Source organism: Choloepus didactylus, chromosome 17, assembly GCF_015220235.1.
Source record: "Choloepus didactylus isolate mChoDid1 chromosome 17, mChoDid1.pri, whole genome shotgun sequence".
NCBI classification, from domain to species: Eukaryota; Metazoa; Chordata; class Mammalia; order Pilosa; family Megalonychidae; genus Choloepus; species Choloepus didactylus.
The window spans coordinates 32,225,776-32,244,807 of NC_051323.1; the positions used below are offsets into that span (position 1 = coordinate 32,225,776).

Sequence of the window (19,032 nt, forward strand, 5' to 3'; positions counted from 1 at the left end):
CTTGCTTTTCCTCCTGAGTATGCAACTAGACTACATTTCCCAAGTTTTCTTGCAGCAAGGTGAGGCCTTGGGACTGTGTCCTGGCCAATTAAATGTCCATGGAGCGGTACGTGCCACTTTCAGGCCTGGCCCATAAAATGTGGTCCTCTGAGTGGCAGCCGAGGATCTGGCAGAGAACTTGGAACCCTGGGGGAAGGAGGGGCCACAAGTTGCAAGGAGCCCGGATGAATAAATGACTGTGTGGATCAGAGTCCCCCTTCCCTTGCCACCTATTGGACTTTATATAAGAAATAAACATTGACTGTGTGAAGCTACTGAGAGCTTGAGGATGTTACAGCCATCGGCCTACTCTAATACAGGTTGGAACAGAGAAAGACCAGAAGGAGGAACAAGAAGCTGTTACAATGATTCAGGTATGAAATGAAAAGCTCTGACTAATTTGGTGGAGGTTGAAGTAAAAATAGGTGAAAGATATTCCTTTGGACAAATTCACCTGACTTTGTGACTAAACTGGATGGGGCAGTGTGTGTGTGTGTGTGTGTGTGTGTGTGTGTGTGTGTGTGGAGGGGGCCAGGGTGAAAGAGAAAAAATGAGTCCAAAAATGATTATGATTTCCTAGTCTAGAGATTAAGAAAATGGTGATACCATTGACCTAAATTAAGATAGCAGAAGGTGGGACAGGTCTGGGGGAAAAGATGATGAAATGTACCCTACTGGTGGTGAGTGGGGGGTTATGGTGTAAGAGAAAGTGTCTACATAAGGGTTTCTCAGCCTGGGCACTGTTGACACTTGGGCCAGGTAGTTGTTTGTTGGAGGGGAGCTGTCCTGTGCATTGCAGGATGTTGCATTGCAGGATGTGCATTGCAGGATGCAACATTCTTGGCCTCCACTCACTGGATGCCAGTAGAACCCCCAGCAAAAATATCTCCAGATATTGCCAGAAGTCCCTTCACAGTGGGGATGGGGGTACAAAATCCCCCCCAGTTAGGAAGCACTGGTCTAGGAGAGCTGGAGATGCAGATAAGCTTGAACTGTCTAGGTTTTGTGATGAGCCCTATAGAATCATATAATCAGGGTGCACGTATAGTTCTGCAAAGCTCAGATTTCTGTCCATTGCCAAAAGCTTAGCAGCTCACTACCGGCCCCATTGGGAAGTGTCCCCAGGATCTCGGGCAAACGTGCTGGACTCTATATGATGGGTCTCAGAAACAATGAAGGCAGGAGAACTGGGGAATGGACAACCAGGCAGTGGGGCCTGGAGAGTCACAGCAAGGACCAAAAATGGCTTTCCTTCCAACTTCCCACCGCAGGGCTGGGTGACCTCTCTCAATGTTGAGAGAGGCCCAGGATCTCCAAGGCATATGTGTTTGCTTCAATGTATTATCAGCTGAGCCTGTAACGAAGCTTTCCAAATAGCAGAAGCAAATCTCTTGGACAGCAACTGGCAGCATGGTTTGGGAGGATTCCCTTTTCTTTTCCTATGTTTCATGATTTTTTTTTACTGCTTTTCAAAGAGCATTTTTACAAGCTGGTATTCTATATTGCTCTGCCTGCACTCCAAGAAAAGATAAATATTTTCAATGTGTTTTCTGAGGCATATACTCCCATTGAGAAAATGTATCCCTCATGGGTGTAGCTATTTTGACCTCATTAGCTGGGAAGATCAGAGGGAATTTGACAAACAGGTCCCTGTATGCCCAGGGAGCCTCCCTTAGTTTCCCAGGGAGCTGGGGGGTTGGTACCACTGTGGGTGCACCTTTGGGTTTCCCAGAGGGAGGTAGCAGGAAGCCGAGGGGAGCCAGGTGAACAGGCCCATCGATGTGAGAGGTTTGGAGGAGTGACCTTGCTCCTAGTTCCCAACTCCTGGGTCCCACTTAGTGGGAGTAGTGAGGAGAGCTGGTTCAGAAATCTACAGAGGCTCCACACCACCCCAGGGAAGCTCACACAGAATGCAGAGGCTCCAACTGGTAACTAAGTCTGCTGCTTTCTCCCTGAAAGGCCTTCGGAAAGAAGATATAGGGTGACTGACTTGCCTTAGTTTGACTGAGACTTGCCCAGTGTTAGCATTGCAAGTCCTGCATCCTGGGAAACTCCACAGTCCCTGACAAACTGGACGATTGGTCACTCTAATAGAATGAGTGGGCCCAGGCAGCCACGGCTTGTACCCTGAGGGAATAATTGGGGAAGGTCTACTGCACCCAATCGTCTTCACAACACTCCAAACACTCAGCTTCGTGGGTATTTTTTTTTTCTTTTTTTTTTTATAACCCTGTAATATATTTTTAGAATCCCAGTTTCAGATTGCTAGCTGACTTCAGATAAGTCATTTACCCTTTCTGTGCCTAAGTTTTCTCATCTGTGATTTTGGATAATTACATCTACCTTCACAGTTGTTGCATAGGCCAAATTAGATTAGTGTATATTAAATATTTGGAGCAGTCACAGGGTAGGTAATAAGCAACAGTTATTGTTACTATATTTAATATCTGGTCCTCAAGATCCCTCATTAACAGGCAAAATATCCAGGGAAGCATGATCTTTTAAGCCAGCATTAACTAACAAGCCAGGTCAGTTTCAGTCCTCATCAGACTTGAACTACCAGCAGTGTGTCCACAGTTGATTACTCTGTCCTTCATTAAACACTTTCTCTGCTTGACTCTTGCGACACCACTCTCTTTTAGTTTCCTCTTTCTAGGTCTGCTTTGTTAGATCCTTCTTAGATTCCCAATCTCTAAATATGGGAGCTCCTCAGGTTTCCATCATTGGTACTTCTTGTTTCTGTAGAACCTTATTCTTTAGGCAATTCCCACTTGACTTTAAATATTGTCCTTACACTGAAGCTTGACTTCTCAATTTACATCTCTATCACCAACCTCTACCCTTACGTGTGACATCATATACTCGATTTACATCCTCAGATAGGAAAGTCCCCTTTCTTTCACATCTTTGGCAACAATGATATCGGGAGACTTGTGCATTTTTTTCACTGAGATGAGGGTGAATGCTGCACTAGTTAGCCCCAGTGCTCTGACTGTGGTTCTAGAGTCTAACCCTAGTTCTGGTCCTCCATGGCATTCTTGCTCTCAAACCTGCTTCTGTAAGGCTAGATTGTGTATCTGTGTGGCCCTGACTCCAGAACCCTTGGGAGAGCACCTCAGCAGTTTTCCTTTGAGCACAAAGGACTGAGGCAAGAAGAAACATGTTGACGACTGAAGCATGGCTTCCTCTTGTCTAGAAGTTGGATCTAGAGCCGCCACGATGATGCCAACCCTGCCCAAGGGCATCCCTATCTCATACTAATATTTATGTTTTCAGAAATAAGATGCGATGATAAAATAATGTAACTGATTTTCAAACCAGTACACAAGGATTTACTCAAAACTATGATGACTTTACTCAAAATTTTATCATCATCATTATTTTTAAGTTCTTCTTTTGCATTTGCCTTTTATGTTTTTCTTAAGTGATTTATGGGCCAGAGTGTGAATAATACATAAATAAATAAATATCAGACCAATACCTGTGACCTGTTCTTTTGAATGTCATTAGAAATGGTAAACATTGCTTCTTTGAGGGTACATTTGATATTTGGAAATAACTAAATGGTGACAAATAATCATTGGTTTAGCTCGCTGTGTGACCTTGGACAAATTACTTAACCTCCTTGAACCTTTCTTTATAAAATAAAAGGGTCAGGCTTTCCATTTATCCAGGGTCTTTCTAAATTCCTTAAATTCTATGGTTCTGGAGAACTGTGAGGTTATATGACAATTCAGAGATTTCTACTGATACCCATGTTGTTGTTTGGGCGTTTCTTTCTTTGGTGGATATATGTGTACATGAGGCCTGTGTGTGGTATTTGGGTGTATATGTGTGTATTGAGTATGGGGGGTATAGGTTTGCAGAATCAGGAACTGAATATGACTTTAAGATACCATCTGGTCCAGTCCCTGTCTTTAGACCAAACCATATCCAAAATTATCTAGACAGATGAAGGACTAACCTACTTTGAAATCTACAACAACTCTTGGAGTTTTTTGTTTATATTTTTAAGAAATTCCTTTGCAAGTTCCGTCTCTTATATAGTCTTCCAGTGATGTTCTCCCTTGTTCTCCTTGGAGGTGGGTGGACACACACAGTGTGAAATATGAACTTAAAAATATGAACTTTCATCCAAAATATACCTCCTTAAGAAGAGACCAGCATGAGCAAATGATAGGCATCTAGTAAACATTAGAGCAACAACCTCCTCCTGCCAAAAAAGTCCATGTATGTATGTATGTATGTATGTATGTATGTATCTATCTATCTATCTATCATCTGTCATGTGTCTATCTATGCATCCATCTTCTCCTCTGATGTGTCTCTTCCATTGTTATGTGAGTGGCTTCTGTCTTCAGAGGCAAAGCAATGTTGGAGATAGTCATCCGTGCTAATGCTAGACAAAAACTCACAAAGAAACGTGAATACAAGGGTCTTGCATAACAATTATGGACACACACATGCTGACAATGCAGTAGGACCCTTGGTGGCTGGTGGTGAGCTTGACCAGAGGTTGTCATACCCAGCCTTCTAACACAGGAAACTTTTCTCTAACTGGAATGTTGTCTAATCTTCCCCACAGGTCTTACCATACTGTTCAAACCCTAATCTGGCTCGCTGTGCCTAGAATTTGAATTTTAGACTCCAAAGGCAAGAGACTTTGTTTCTTGGTGTGGGAGGTTGGTTGCTATTTTATTTTGCTTTCCCCACTTAGTCATCCCCACCTGGGGAAATTAGGGACTGTCCTTTTATTTCAGAGATGAGCTTGTGGCCTTAAACTATTTGGCTCCCTAGCAATGATGAGGGTGGAGTACATTCCTGTACCAAAAAATACACTTACCAGAGGGCTGTGTGGTATGCAAAATGCCAGATTTTTTTTTTAACCTAAATGAATCCTAGTTATACTCACCAGGATGCCAGTCCTTTCTGAAAATCAGTATGCTGCCTCTTGGGAGTCCAAAGAGAGAGAAGGCTAAACACTGGTCTCTGGAGGAGCCCGCCTGGGTTTGAATCCTGACTCTAACCTCTAGACTGTGTGTCCTTGAAGCGTATACTATTTCATTTGAATATCAGCTTTTCCTCATCTGTAAAATGGGGATATTATTAGAGGTGTAGTGAGGGCTCCATGAGATAATCCATTTAGAGCACTTCACAAGGTGCCTGGCATACGCCAAGGTCTCATGAGAAAACATTTAGTGTTTTGGCAGGAATTTGTCTATAGTGAAAGGAAGACTGGCTTTGGGTTCAGCCAGATAGTGCTGAAATCCGACTTTAAAATAATAATAGATGACATTATCTCCTTTGACCTCATTCCTATCAGCCTGCAGGAGAAGGGACTCAACTCTGACCTATTCCTAAGGTGTGACCTCTAGCCATCCCACCGAGGCCCACACCCCTCATTTCCGGGGTGGTTCTAACCAAGCCTCTTAATGTTCAAGGAAACCTGCTCTACCTGCATCATGCGGTTGTTCTGAGGATAAATGAGTGAAAACAGGAGAATGTGCTTTGGAAAGTTTTAAGAGCTATCTAAATATCACGCATACGCTAATCTAGATATTGAGTACTGCGCCTGATTTCCTAAAAGGTCTTCAGGGTGGGTGCAAGATGTGGGCACCAGGAGTCTGTGTGTGTACACAGCTGTGCACCGGGCTTTGAACTGGAGAGGCCCTGTCCACACAATAAGGCAGAGAAGTGGCAGCACTACAAGTTGGCCATTGGAGTCCAAACTTTCCACTCACGTTCTTCGCCTTTGCCCCAAGGCTGCCCCCCCAAAAACGGCCTTTTGTTTAAAGGCCGATTTCATCTAGAAGATAAAAGTAGAGAAAAATAAAGAAAGGTTGGGAACGTGAAGGAGAAGAGAGGGGGAAAAGGAACACTAATCGCTAGCAGTATTTCAAACCAATTTTAGTTACTATGAAATTAAAATTTCAACTAGATTTGCACTGACATTTTCTTCCTCTTAAAATGCTTCGGTACACATGATAAATACTTAATTCAGTCAATTTTGGAAATTCTTGATGACAAGTCATTAGCAGGTATCCCTCCCAGCCCTGAGCTCACGGAGTGTGTAAGGCGCAGCGACATCTCTCTAGTGCCTTTGGTGCCTCCCTCAATGTTTTATTTTGTGCCATTGTTTGTTTTGTTTGCATAATCTTTCAAACCCAGCCACAGCCTGTTCTTTTTTACATCAATCTCGTTTCCCCTTCACCCTTATCCACAATTCTCTTTTCTGCACAATGAGGTCTCATGGGGTGTCGGGGGTAGGTTACGGTAAGAAAAAAATACTAGATTATAACATTTTAGGGGTTGTCAAAGCTCTAATGACATTTGCCATCTAACTGCAAGTTACAAGCCTTTGTGATGTCATATAACAGGTTGCCAAGGGCTTGACAAACCTTTGTGAAATAAACAAGAGAAGGGAGCTGAAAATACCCACAATACCTATCTGTTGCCACCCAGGATTGCCCGCTGCCACCCAGGGCCCTTCCCTTTTTGCTTATTAGCCCTGAACAGCATTTTTAATATAAAATATATATAGTCTTCCCAAATCAGAAAGGTCTCCAAGTCTCCAATTTAATTGGAATGGAAAATGCTAACTAATTGGCATCAAAATTTGATTTGTGGGAGAAATCTCCTTTTTGTTGGAAACACAACAGTGTGTGTGGGAACACAAGCCCAGTCCTTCAAAAATCATCCGCGGCCGCCACCGAGGAATCAATTAAAGTTGATTTGGCATATCTGCTTTTGACAAATATAAAGAAATCTCTGATTAGGTGGAGAAGAAAAGCTGCTTTCTCTTTCTTGCTCTCTCTTCCTCTCTCTTTCCTCTGCCTCTTCCTCTCTTCTCTTCATTTCCCTTTATAGGCAGTAGGTGTCAGAAGGGGGTGGGTAGTGATATGCAAAAGACGGCCTCCATAACCAAAGTAGCCTGCAAAATTAGGTGTCAGCATGCAAAGCTTATTGATGTATGAATGCGGAAAATGAAAGGCGGCAGTCGACAGCCGGGGCTAAAGGTGAGACAGCCACAGCGAGAGCAGCTGTAGATCCACGTCAAGGTGTTGCTATATGAGCCTGGGTTTTTTCTGGAGGGCCACAGCCTAACAAGGTAAGCCTGGCTATGAAATGATGGAACAATACAATATAGGGACACGCAGTGTGAATACCAAATAAATTGACATGGTGTCTCCCTCCCCCCAGTACACCTCCTCCCCCTCTTAGGCTGCCATCCCCCCCCCCAAGTATGCCTGTGTATTCATTAATAAATTCATATTCTGAGTTTTCAATAAAAGAAGAAGAAAATACAGTGTAAACTGGAGTTACTTAGTGACACCCAGCTCATTGCTTTTTATTGTTGCTTGCAGCTACGAAGCCTGCACAGTGCACTAGTAGAATTTATTACTGTCTGTCTCTGTGGCAAGTTGGCGAAGTGCGCCTTTTGAAGAAAATTGACCCACACTTCATGAATATGATGAAAAATGCCAATAACACTACAAAGACGAAGCTCTTGACATTACTCTGCAAAGAGCTAAAAGACAGTAATGAAAGTATTGCAATTACAAATCATTACTGTCTCTCCAACCAATCGCCAGCTTCCCTCTTTTTTTTTTTTTTTTTGATCATTTTCAAGCTCCCCTGGCTGCCCCAGGTGCTGTTTGGCAAAGCATGGTGGGAAAGGGAGGGCGTATGAAGACTCAAAGAAGGGAAAAGGAGACCAAAGGAAAAGAATGGAAGGGTAGGAGGGAATGTCCAAAAAGTGACCCTACTATTGCTTCTCGATAAAGAAGTTACCAATGAAAGGTTCTTAAAGCAAAGGCTCAAAAGTTCATGACTTTATTATATGGCCTTTCCCATGTGAGAACTTTCTTCCGTGAGTTAAGAAGACTCCACCTACTTCTTTGCTCAAATTATTCTCTATTGTCTGGGTCCATTTTTGTTTGGCTTAAGGGAGGACACCTTTTATCTTTAATTGTTCTTTTATTTGTTAGAAATCCAATTCAAAATTGGCAAATGAATATCAAAATACATTAATATACTTTCAGCATAAGGGGCTAGCCTATCTTCTTATCCTTAAAGGTGATGCTGAAAAATTCAGGAAAACAAGAAGGTAGGCACAGTAACTAACTCTAGATACAACTTTCAACTATGCACATCTTTAAACGATGAGGGACCCAGCCCCTTACTCTTTCCACAACCTTCTGAAACGTGCCCTCTATTGCATGCACATATGCAGGTTGATCTTTAGGGTCTTGGTTTGCTGTGTTTTTAATTTATTTGCTGTGTGTGGAGGGAGCATATGAATACCTCCATTCCCCTACTTACAAACACCCTATTTGCAAATATCCCATGAGTTTAATGGATGGAGGCCCCTCTTACCTAGAAAGTTGGCAGAAGCAGCTATTAAAATCTTGGAACTTTTAGAGAGGGTATGAGGTCAGAAACAGAAGCAGGGGAAGAAATTACGCAGAACAGAAAGTAACAACCTCAGCGAGCTTTCTTGAGGAAGGGGGGAACGGACAAAGGGCAAGCATACTGGCATGGTTCTTTGACTTTACCCTCCCACACCTCCTCCTGAAGGTTCATTTTGCTCCGTGATGCTGCTGGAAAATCTACTAACTGGAGAGTGGGTTTGGTTCAATAATACCCCATTAAAAATGCAAATTCCTCTGGGAAGGATAGGAAGCTATAAATCATTTACACATTAGTATGAAACTGCTACATCAGATTTGCTTTCCTTCTAAAATCTAGAGGGCATAGGATATTTTGCATCATGAAACACTGAAGTTGGGAGAGGGGGAAAAGATAAGTCTAGGTGGATCTGAACAGTGTAGGATTTAAAATACCCTGGAGGAACTGAGTTCTGGGGAGAAGAGCAGCAGATGGCAGAAGAGATATCTAGGAAAGAAGGTAAAAGTGGAGCTAAAATAACTTAGCCCATTTCAAAATGTTTTCTAGGGCTGGGAATTTGACCAAAAAAATGGAAGGAAAAGAACAATATTTTTACTTTCCTCCTTTTTTCTGTATTAGATGTCCCTATGTCCTTTTCCTGGACCCTAAGTTTAAGGTTAATTGTAACTTTGCTGTGAATCAGCTTTTGTGGTAACCAAAGCCACCAAAAAAAAAAAAAAAAAAAAGTATTATATTTCAAAATGCATTCCAGCTTCCAATAACCCAACTTATTAATTGCAACTCACACTCCCAGCATGGGATGGGATGGTAAGTTGAATTATGTACCCCAGAATAAATCATGTTCTTAATCTTAATTCATTCCTGTGGGTGTGAACCCATTGCATAGAGGAACTTTCAAAGACGTTATTTTTAGTTAAGCTGTGGCCAACTGAATCAGAATGGGTCTTAAATCTTATTACTGGAGGCTTTACAGAGAAGGCTGCTGGGAGAAAATCACCAGGTGGAGAATCAGGAAACTGGAAGTCAATGGAACCGAGAAGAGAAAAGAGAAGACCTCATCATGTGCATTGCCATGTGGCAGAAAAGCCAAGGACCAAGGATCACCAGAAGCCAACCCCAGAATGCCACAATCTTTGAGGACAAAGCATCACTTTGTTGACACCTTGATTTTGGACTTCCTCCAGCCTCAAAACTGTAAGCCAGTCAATTCCTGTTGTTAAGCCACCCTACTGTATGGTATGTGTTTTAACCGCTGGAAAACTGAGGCAGATGAGTACTGCAAGCTGGGGCTTGGTGGTTGTGAGTGGCTAATGGGTGGCCATACCTGCCTAGATGCTCATGAAATTCAGGAATATCCATGGTCATTTGATCCACTGTCCTCCATTCAGAGAAGCAAATGCTTACATTGCCACAACACTGAAGCTTTATAGCTTTTCTTTCATCTTTTCAATGAGCTTTCATATCTATTAACTTGTTTACTTACCTGATGATCTCATAGCTGAGAACACACAGTTCCAGCAATCTCTGCCTATGGACCATGCTCTCTGTAAGGATCTGCTGGAGGGGCAATCTCACCACACCTCTCTACATCGTGTAGTGGCCATTAATAATAGACTAAGTAATAGTCCTCTACTGAGCCTCAATATCCTTCTCACTCTGTGCTCCAAGGAACTATTATAAGTTGATCAAACTTGGCAGGTTAGAGTAAAACTATTTGTTATTCTCTTGCTTCATTAGTTTGTTCAATCTCAAGGCCCCTGGAAAAACACTCTCACTAAGAGGAGAAATTGGCCAATGTCTCTCCTAAAGCAGAAACCAAATTTCTGAGTGGTCAGCCTAAGAACATGAGGCACCCGTCTCTCATTCCTTCATTCCTTCATTCCATTTAAACATAATAAATACCCATTATTTGCCAGGTTCTCTTTTGGGCAATGTAGCTACATCAGTGAACCTGTCTAAGGTTTAACCTCAGAACACACATTCTGGTTGCTGAGCTGTCTGATACACCGTGGCACTCGGGGGAAGTTGGCCTGCCAAAGACAAGGTCATGTGGCTGAGAGACAGACTGGAGGAAGTACCATTCTCTGCAGGAGACCAGCACAGTGGGAGGAGCCTACAGAAGCAAACACAAGCTGACACTGGGACTCTTGACTCCAACTTGAATTAGGACTTCTGAAAGCTTTATTTTACATTAAAAAATGAGATTTTAAGTAAGCTATTAGTTAGAAAAGGAGCAAAATGAATATGTAAGTAGCAACCACTAAGCAACAAAGCCTGAGATGCATAAATAAATACAAATATGATACAAACTGTCTATCCTCAAATATCCATGCTTTAAATTTGTCAACTGTCAGAAGCTTTTGCATGTGTTCTTCTACCTTCTCTATGGGTCAGAGCATGTCAAAGCCTCTCTTCCTTATAGAAAGTGGTAGAATGAAGCTGGAAATGGAAGCTGAATGGCCTCCTTGAGGGAGGAGGGTCTAGCACAGTGCCTGGCCCATAATTGTTGCTCAAAAATAATGTTTGTGTCAGATCATTCACAGGTTTAAAAGAAACAAATGCTTTAGCAGAGTGATTTCAGATCTAGAGCATTTGTCTCCAAAACCCCAGCATAGAACCTGGCAAAATATAGGCATTCAGTGGAAGTTTCATGAATGGAATTGAATTTGATACAACACTAGGGAAATTGCAAGAAAGGACAAGGATAGAGTAACTAAGTATTATAGACCCAGATACTCAATAAATATAAGTGGATACTCTCTAAGTTTAGCTTTTCCCCCCTCCTTTCTTTCATGTTCTATTGGCCTGGTGTATTCATGAGATTAACACCATGTTAGGATGCTGATCAAATACCCTCTCTCCCCAAATTTCACTGGGTTAAAACACTAGAACTTTATTTCTCATCACGTAACAGTCTTGTGTGGGTTTTCCTGGTTGTCAGGCAGCTTTCCACCATATGGGATCAGGCTTCTTCCATCTTATGGTTTTGTCATGCCTTAGGGCCTTGGAGACAGGAAACAGGGGAAGAAAGTGTTTCCAAAGACACAAAACTCGAAACTGTTCACATTCCGCTGGTGAGGACCAGTTCAGACCAAGAGGTTGCAAGTGTTTCTGGGAAATATAGTCCCTGGCTGGACCCCAACCAGCAGTCAGTAGTGGCAGCTTCAAGTATAATTTAGAGCATCCAGTCAGATCTCCCCTACCCACAGCTGCAGGTAAAATTTCAACATTAGTTATCCCTTCAGCTTACTCTTCTTATAGTGCCTCACTAAAAATTCAAAAAATCTGAAAAAGTAATAACAAGTTAAGGTAGTACACATGAGGAAGGGAATTCAGAAAATGTTGGCCCCTCAGTTGCAACACGGAAGAGAATAAAGAATCAGGGGAAGATTTCAGAGTCTTTTCAAGGTCGTTCTCAATGTCTGGGCCACTGAAGAATGAAAGTCAAAAAGACTACTGTCCACCATGTCCTCAGGAAGCTGGATGAAAACTATCCATGAGAAGGCATCCCCCTCACCCCACCCCAAGTTAGGCCTGTTAGGTGGGTTCTGTTCCTAAAGCGATAGAGAATGTTTCAAAGGCAGCCTGTAATAGAACAGTCTGTCCCCACAGAGCGCCCAGTTAGAGAAACCTCACAAGCACATCTCAGGGTCTGTTGGATCTGGGAGCAGCAATTGTTTTCCAACCTGTCTGCATCATTTGTCCCAGCACCATCTTCCCCATTCTGGAACTTTAGAGACTGTTTTCATAGGGAACAGGGAAGAAAAGTGATGTGATAAGTACAAACAGTGGCCTCTGGTCTGAGAAACAGTGTTGAAATGAAAGGACATCACAAGGGTGTCACAAAGCCTGGTGCTCATTTTGGCCTAAAATAATTCTCTCCATATATATATATATACACACACACACACACACACACACACACACACACACACACACACACACATATACATACACACACGCACATCCAGTTCAATTTGTGTTAAAATTGTCATTCAAAAGCTATGGAGTTTTATAGTTTTAGCTCTTATATTTAGGCACTTGATCTATTTTGAGGTAATTTTGTATATGGTGTGAGGTAAGGTTCTAAATTGATTCTTTTGCATCTGGATCTTCAGTTTTACCAACACCATTTGTTGAAGAAACTGTTTTTCTTCCCTGAATGTATAGAGCATCCTTGTTGAAAATTAATTGGCTGTAGGTGTGTGGGTCTATTTCTGAATTTTCAGTTCTGTTCCATTGGTCTGTATGTCTATCTTTATGCTAGTACTACACTGTTTGGATTACTGTAGCTTTGTAGTACAATTAAAAATCAGGAAATGTGAGTCCTCCAACTTGGTTCTCTTTCAAAGTGGTTTTGGCTAGCCAGGGCCTCTTGCAGTCCCATATGAAATTGAAGATTGGCTTTTCCATTTATGTGAAAATGGCTCCTGGAATTTGATTGCATTGAATTTGTAAATTGCTTTGGGTGACATTGACATCTTAACATTGCTAAGTTTTCCAATCCATGTACATGGGATCTTTTGCCATTTATTTAGGCCTTCTTTAATTTATCTCAGCTAAAAGTATAAAACTCTTAGAAGATAACATAGGGGCAAATCTTCATGACCTGACATTTGGTAATGGATTCTTAGATATGACACCAAAAACATGAGCAACAAAAGAAAACATAGATAAATTCAACTTCATCAAACTTAAAAATTTCATGCATCACAGGATATTATCAGGAAAGTGGTAAGACAACCTACAGAAAGGGAGAAAATAGTTGTAAGCCATATATCGGGTAAGGGCTCAATATACAGAATATATAAAGAACTTTTATAATGCAACAACCAAAAGGGAAACAAACCAATGAAAATGGACAAAGAGCTTGAACAGGCATTTTTTCAAAAAAGATACACAAATGTCAGTAAACATATGAAAATATGGTCAGCATCTTTAGCTGCTAGAGAAATGCAAATCAAACCCATGATGAGATGCCACTTCACGCCTACAAGGATGGCTATCACAAAAATAAATAAATAAATAAAAAGGAAAACAATCATTGGAAAGGCTGTAGAGAAATCAGCACTCTAGATGTAAAATGGTACAGCCAATATGGAAAGCAATATGGCGTTTCTGCAAAATGTTAAATATTGAATTGTCATATGACCCATCAATTCCACTTCTAGGTACATACCCAAAGAAAGTGAAAATAGGATTTCAAACAGAAACTTGTACACCAATATTCATAGTAGCATTATTCACAATAGCCATAAGGTAGAAATCACTCAAGTGTCCATCGACAAATAATGGATAAAAAAATGTGGTGCACATACGCAATGGAATATTATTTGGCTGTGAGAAAGAATGAAGTGCTGAGAAATGTTGCAACATGGAAGAAACTTGAAATCATTATGCTCAGTGAAACAAGCAAGGTGTATAAGGACGTATCGTATAATGTCATAAGAGATGTTTAGAAATAACAAATTCAGAGACAGAAAGCAGATTAGAGGCTATCAGAGGATGGCGGGAGGAGGAAAGGGGAATGCATGTTTTGTGGATGTGGAGTATTTGTAAATAAAATTAATTAAAACAAATACCTATAGAGACAGTCTAATTCTAGCTTTGGATACTTTCTTGGGTTAGGTTTACATACTTTTTGAACTTGAATTTTCTGTAAATATTCTGATTGCTTTCCATGGAGGCCTGCAAGCTTTCTATGAGTGGGCAAGGTGGGTTTACCTGCTTCCTAAGGGGGTGAGGGGGTGGGTGAAGAGCTCAGGAAGGTGCCTGTTTCATTGTGCTACCAGCACCATGCTTCTTGGTGGAAATAAACACCCAGATTATTGAAGGAATGTAGAAATTTGTTGGCAGTTCTGGGTCAAGGTAAGTCAGTGGGTATATATTTTTCTATTTAGAATTACCCTCGGGAGAGGCTGGCCTCAGGTGCTCAGAAAACTCACTATACCTCTTGTTACTCGGCCATAGAAATTTGAATGAGTTTGTATACACAGCGTCTAATATTCCAGGCCATTTACTTGCTTTGTAAGTAATGCAACTTTCCCCTCAATTTTGCATTTGTTCTAAACTCGATGGCCACAATGCTTGGCTAATGCCTTTTAATATCTAAGCCTTGTACATCTAGTGCTTGGTTAATAACAGGGAAAAAGCTCTGGTGACATACCTTGACCTCGAGAGGGAAAAACATCCTTTTAATAATCTGGGAGTTTATTTGGATCGAAGGCATACTGCATGTTGCACAATCTTCTTGTAGAGCTGCCCGGGTCACAGAATGGCACCCTTGTTTTTTATGAAGTCAGCAGAGCTGTGTAGGGGCCAGGCTCGCCGCTTCTCTGAGGGCCTTCAAATTCATCTTTAATATGTAACCCACTAGCAGAGCAGAAACCCTCACTCAGTTTAATGGGCTTTTCTCTGAGAACTTTTCTAAATGTATAACCTCTGTTGCAATTAAATGCACATTTTCTGAATGTCTTCAGAAAGGGGTGCACATCCATTTTTTTTTTGAGTCAATCCACAATCTCTCAAGTCTTATTTGAAACTTTCTCTCCAGCACTACCCTGGGAACTTCTTGAGGGCAGGGACAAGTGCCTCCATCATGCCTGACACAGAATAGTGCTTAATACATGTGTCAGATCTGTCAAATAAATGAATGGATGAAGACATACCCTATGATACCAAAACTCACCGGTGGTTCTCAATCAGGGGTTATTTTGGCCCCTTCCCCACCCCATGGGGACATTTGGCAATGTCTGGAGTCATTTTTGGTTGTCACAACTGGTTGGGGGCAATGCAAGTGGCATCTAGTTGGTAGAGACCAGGCAGCTGCTAAACATCCCACACTGCAGAATAGCCGCCACAACATGGAATTATCCAGCCCCAGTGTTAATGGCTCCGAGGAGGAGGAACCCTGCAAGCTACAGTGGATAAGAAGTATTTTCATCCCATAATACTACATGCCTTCAAAATGCCTAGAAGATGGTCACTGGTCTTTGGAAGATTCATTCAGCAAGTATTTATTGAACATTTTTGATGTTGAAATTCAACTGAAGCATCTACCCAGAAAGCCTTCTGATATTTTCTTCCTCCCTTTCCTAATTCCCCTCTGCCTGTCTCCTCCTACCACCATTTTCTAATATCAATGGGAAAAACTGAAAGTATACTGCAGGAGGGAATGTCAGTATTCAAAAGCACTGCTCTCTCTAGCTGCTAACTTAATTGTAGTCATGTCTTTTCTGGATAATTCCTTCTGAAGATAACTTTGTTTATGCTGCCCTATCGCAGCTTGGCAAACCCTTTGGAGATGGGCATTGGTGGTAAAGAAACACATTCAGAGGTTGTTTACTCTAATGATGCTCTCAAATGCATTTGGGATTTTTCAACATATGCTTCCAGAATCTCTCTCTATCTTCGCATTGCTGCTAAACTGTGGGAATGCTATAAATAGAAATAATGCACTTGGTTTATTTTTAATTAGAAGGCTGCTGCTTATAGCTGAAATCGTGACACTACTAAGCACGTCTTCCTCTCACTTGGAAGGAGAGAATGGAGGGTTCCGAGGGTTTTGAACTTGAGCCAGTTTCCGAGTCTCTTGGTCTCGACACCCCTGTAAATTTGCTGCTTTTCAGTGGCATGCGGCCGTAGGATGATCTCTGCATTATTTAGTAATGGCTTTAGATATACCAAGAAGTGCTATTATTACAAAGTTAGAAATAAGAATCATTTTAAGTCTGTGTTTTGTTTTTTTCTTTTTCTTCAGAGGAGCATATTTAATCTTAACATCTATCCCTCAAGTCAATAAAACTTGTCGGCTCCTATTTAAATTTACTTTTTTCAGGAAGTTTTGGTTAATTCTTTAGGCATGTGAGTGGGATTAATGTTATCCTGTCGTTCACTATCTCCCAAATAAACTTTATTCTGGGGATATAATGTATATCCATGAAGACCCCAGTAGTCCCCCTAATACTGTTATTTATGAAACACTGTCTGCTTTGAAGGAGATACTTTTCTCTTCTTCCTTGATTTTAGAATTTTTTCCCATGGGTTTAACATTTCCTATTCTGCAATGGGATGCCAAGGTTCAAGTATATTGCTCCTTGGAGAGAAAATTTACTGTTTTCCATTCATACTACAGTGAGAATATCTAAGAAGAGAGTTTGGTGGAATAAGATGAGAACTAGAATGTTTAGTGATACCTAACTAGGTTTAAATAGATATTTTGGAATGGAAATGGAGTATGTTAAGAGAAAGAGATATGTTACGAGATTATTTAAAACTATGTTGTCTAATCTGGTAGCCACTAGTAACATACGACTATTGAGCCCTTGAGGCGTGGCTAGTCAGAATTGGGATGCAACATAAGTGTAAAATACACACCAGATTTCAAAGACTTAGCATGAAAAAGGAATGTAAAATTACTCATTAAACTTTAAAAAAAAAAATTTATGCTCACTCCCCCACTAGCCTTTGTTTACTGTCTAGTAACAGAGAACTTTTCAATCTTCCTTTCAGGAGTTTGTCAAAGGTCAGGAATTCTAGCAGAGTTGGGTTCATCTCTGCCCCTCTGCTTGCAGCTAGCACAGGCCTTGGGGCATAGAAGATTCTTTTTTTTCCCGCTTCCAAACAAGCACTACCCCTTTCCTCTCCCTGTATCCTCTGGTAGACTCTATCTATTTTCTATTTCTGTGACTTTGCTTTTTCTAGACATCTCTTATGACATCATACAAAATTTGTCCTTATGTGCCTTGCTTATTTCACTAAGCATAATATTTTCAAGCTTCTTCCATGTTGCAGTGTATCTCAGAACTTCATACTTTCTTAGGCCCAGTAATATTCTGTTGTGTGTATGTACCACATTTTGTTTATCCAATCATTTGTTGATGGACATTGGGGTGGTTTCTACCTTTTGGCTATTGTGAATAATGCTGTTATGAACTGTGATGTACAAGTATCTGTTTGATACCCTGTTTTTACTTTTTTGGGTATATACCTAGAAGTGAAATTGATGGGTCATATGGTAATTCTATATTTAACTTTTTGAGGAACTGCTATATTGCTTTTCACAGAGACCGCACCATTTTACATTCCCACCAACACAATAGAGTTCCAATCTCTCTACATCCTTTCAATTTTTTTTAGCTGATTACATATTGAAGAGATTGTATTTTCAATATATTGGGTTAGATGACATATATCATTAAAAGCTAGTTTCACATGTTTATTTTTACTTTTTAATGTGACTGCTAGATAACTTAAAATTACATTTGTGGCTCATATTCTTGACTTGCATTTTATTTCTTTTGGACAACACTGGTTTAGAATGCTGTCCAGAAATGGACTTGCTCTCCAGAATAGAATGCATTTCAATGTTCTGAAAGTGAAAGTTTAAAATTACCCTAATTTTGATTTAACCCAAACTGTACTGTAGTTTCCAGTCCCATGAGCAATTAATTCCAATGTCGCATAAAGGCTCCAGAGTAGAGCTTCTGACATTTGGGTACATGAACCTTTGGAAGCCTGTGGGTGGCTTTTATTTTATCTCTGAAAACTCTATTATTTGATACCAAGTGTTTTGTGTAAGTGAATTACATGAAAGAGCAATTTCTTGACTTTATTCAGACCCTCTGTTTTAGTCAACGTTGTCCAAAGAAAGAGAACCAACAGTATATATATGTGTGTGTGTGTGTGTGTGTGTGTGTATATATGTATATATATGTATATATACACACACACATATATATATAAAGAGCTTTATTACAGGAATTGGCTCACTTGATCATGGGGATTGGCAAATCCGAATCCATAGGGCAGGCCATAAGCTGGAAACCTTGAAAAAGGTGATTCTGAAATGTGACACACCCGAACTCTGAAGGATAGGCTGAAAGCTAGAAACTCTGCTGAAGATGAAGTTGTATTCCTCATGAGAAGCTGACTGGCTGAAGAAAAGAAATAAATTCCTCCTGACTTCTGAAATCCTCAGTTGTGCTTTTAGACCTCCAACTGATTGTTGAGGTCAATTTCCTTTGTTGATTGTAGATGAAATGAGCTGTAGATGCAACCAACTGACTGTAGATGCTAATCCATCTACGAAATATACTCACTGTACAAATTCAGGACAGTGATTTCTTGCCAAACAACTGGACACCATAACCTGGCCAGGTTGACACATGAAATTAACCATTACACTACCCGTAGGGTCCTTGAACAATATTCCCATTGTACAACTCCAGGGGATCACTATACCTGCGGAACTGAATGGTGACTGGGTATCCCCTGGATTTGAGCAACATGGTGGTGTTGTCTTTATCCTAAACAATTTGAGAACACTGACCTAGAGCAAGGACTGCCAGGGTGCTCCTGTCACTCTTCTGTGCTTCAGTTCTTGTTGGCTTACCATTACATTCAGAATAAAACTCACATTTCCTAAAATGGCATTTAAGGCCCATTTCGTGTGAATACTCTTCTAGTTTCATATCCATGGATGCTCCAGCCACACAAGTCTGCTCTGTGTTCTCAGAGTTCAATCTCCATTTAAAATCCATGTGTCTTTGCAGATTCTGCTCCTTCTTTAAATCCCTTCCTCAC

The 19,032-nt window shown here is 40.9% G+C and overlaps 1 long non-coding RNA gene across 1 annotated transcript in view; it reads left to right on the forward strand.

Annotated features, from left to right (window-relative positions):
- Positions 1–287: 287 nt before the first annotated feature.
- LOC119512726 overlaps positions 288–19,032 on the forward strand; it is a 60,954-nt gene continuing 42,209 nt past the window's right edge. Inside the window, exon 1 of the long non-coding RNA XR_005212449.1 lies at positions 288–413. This is a non-coding gene — a long non-coding RNA (uncharacterized LOC119512726). The remainder of the gene's footprint in view (positions 414–19,032) is intronic.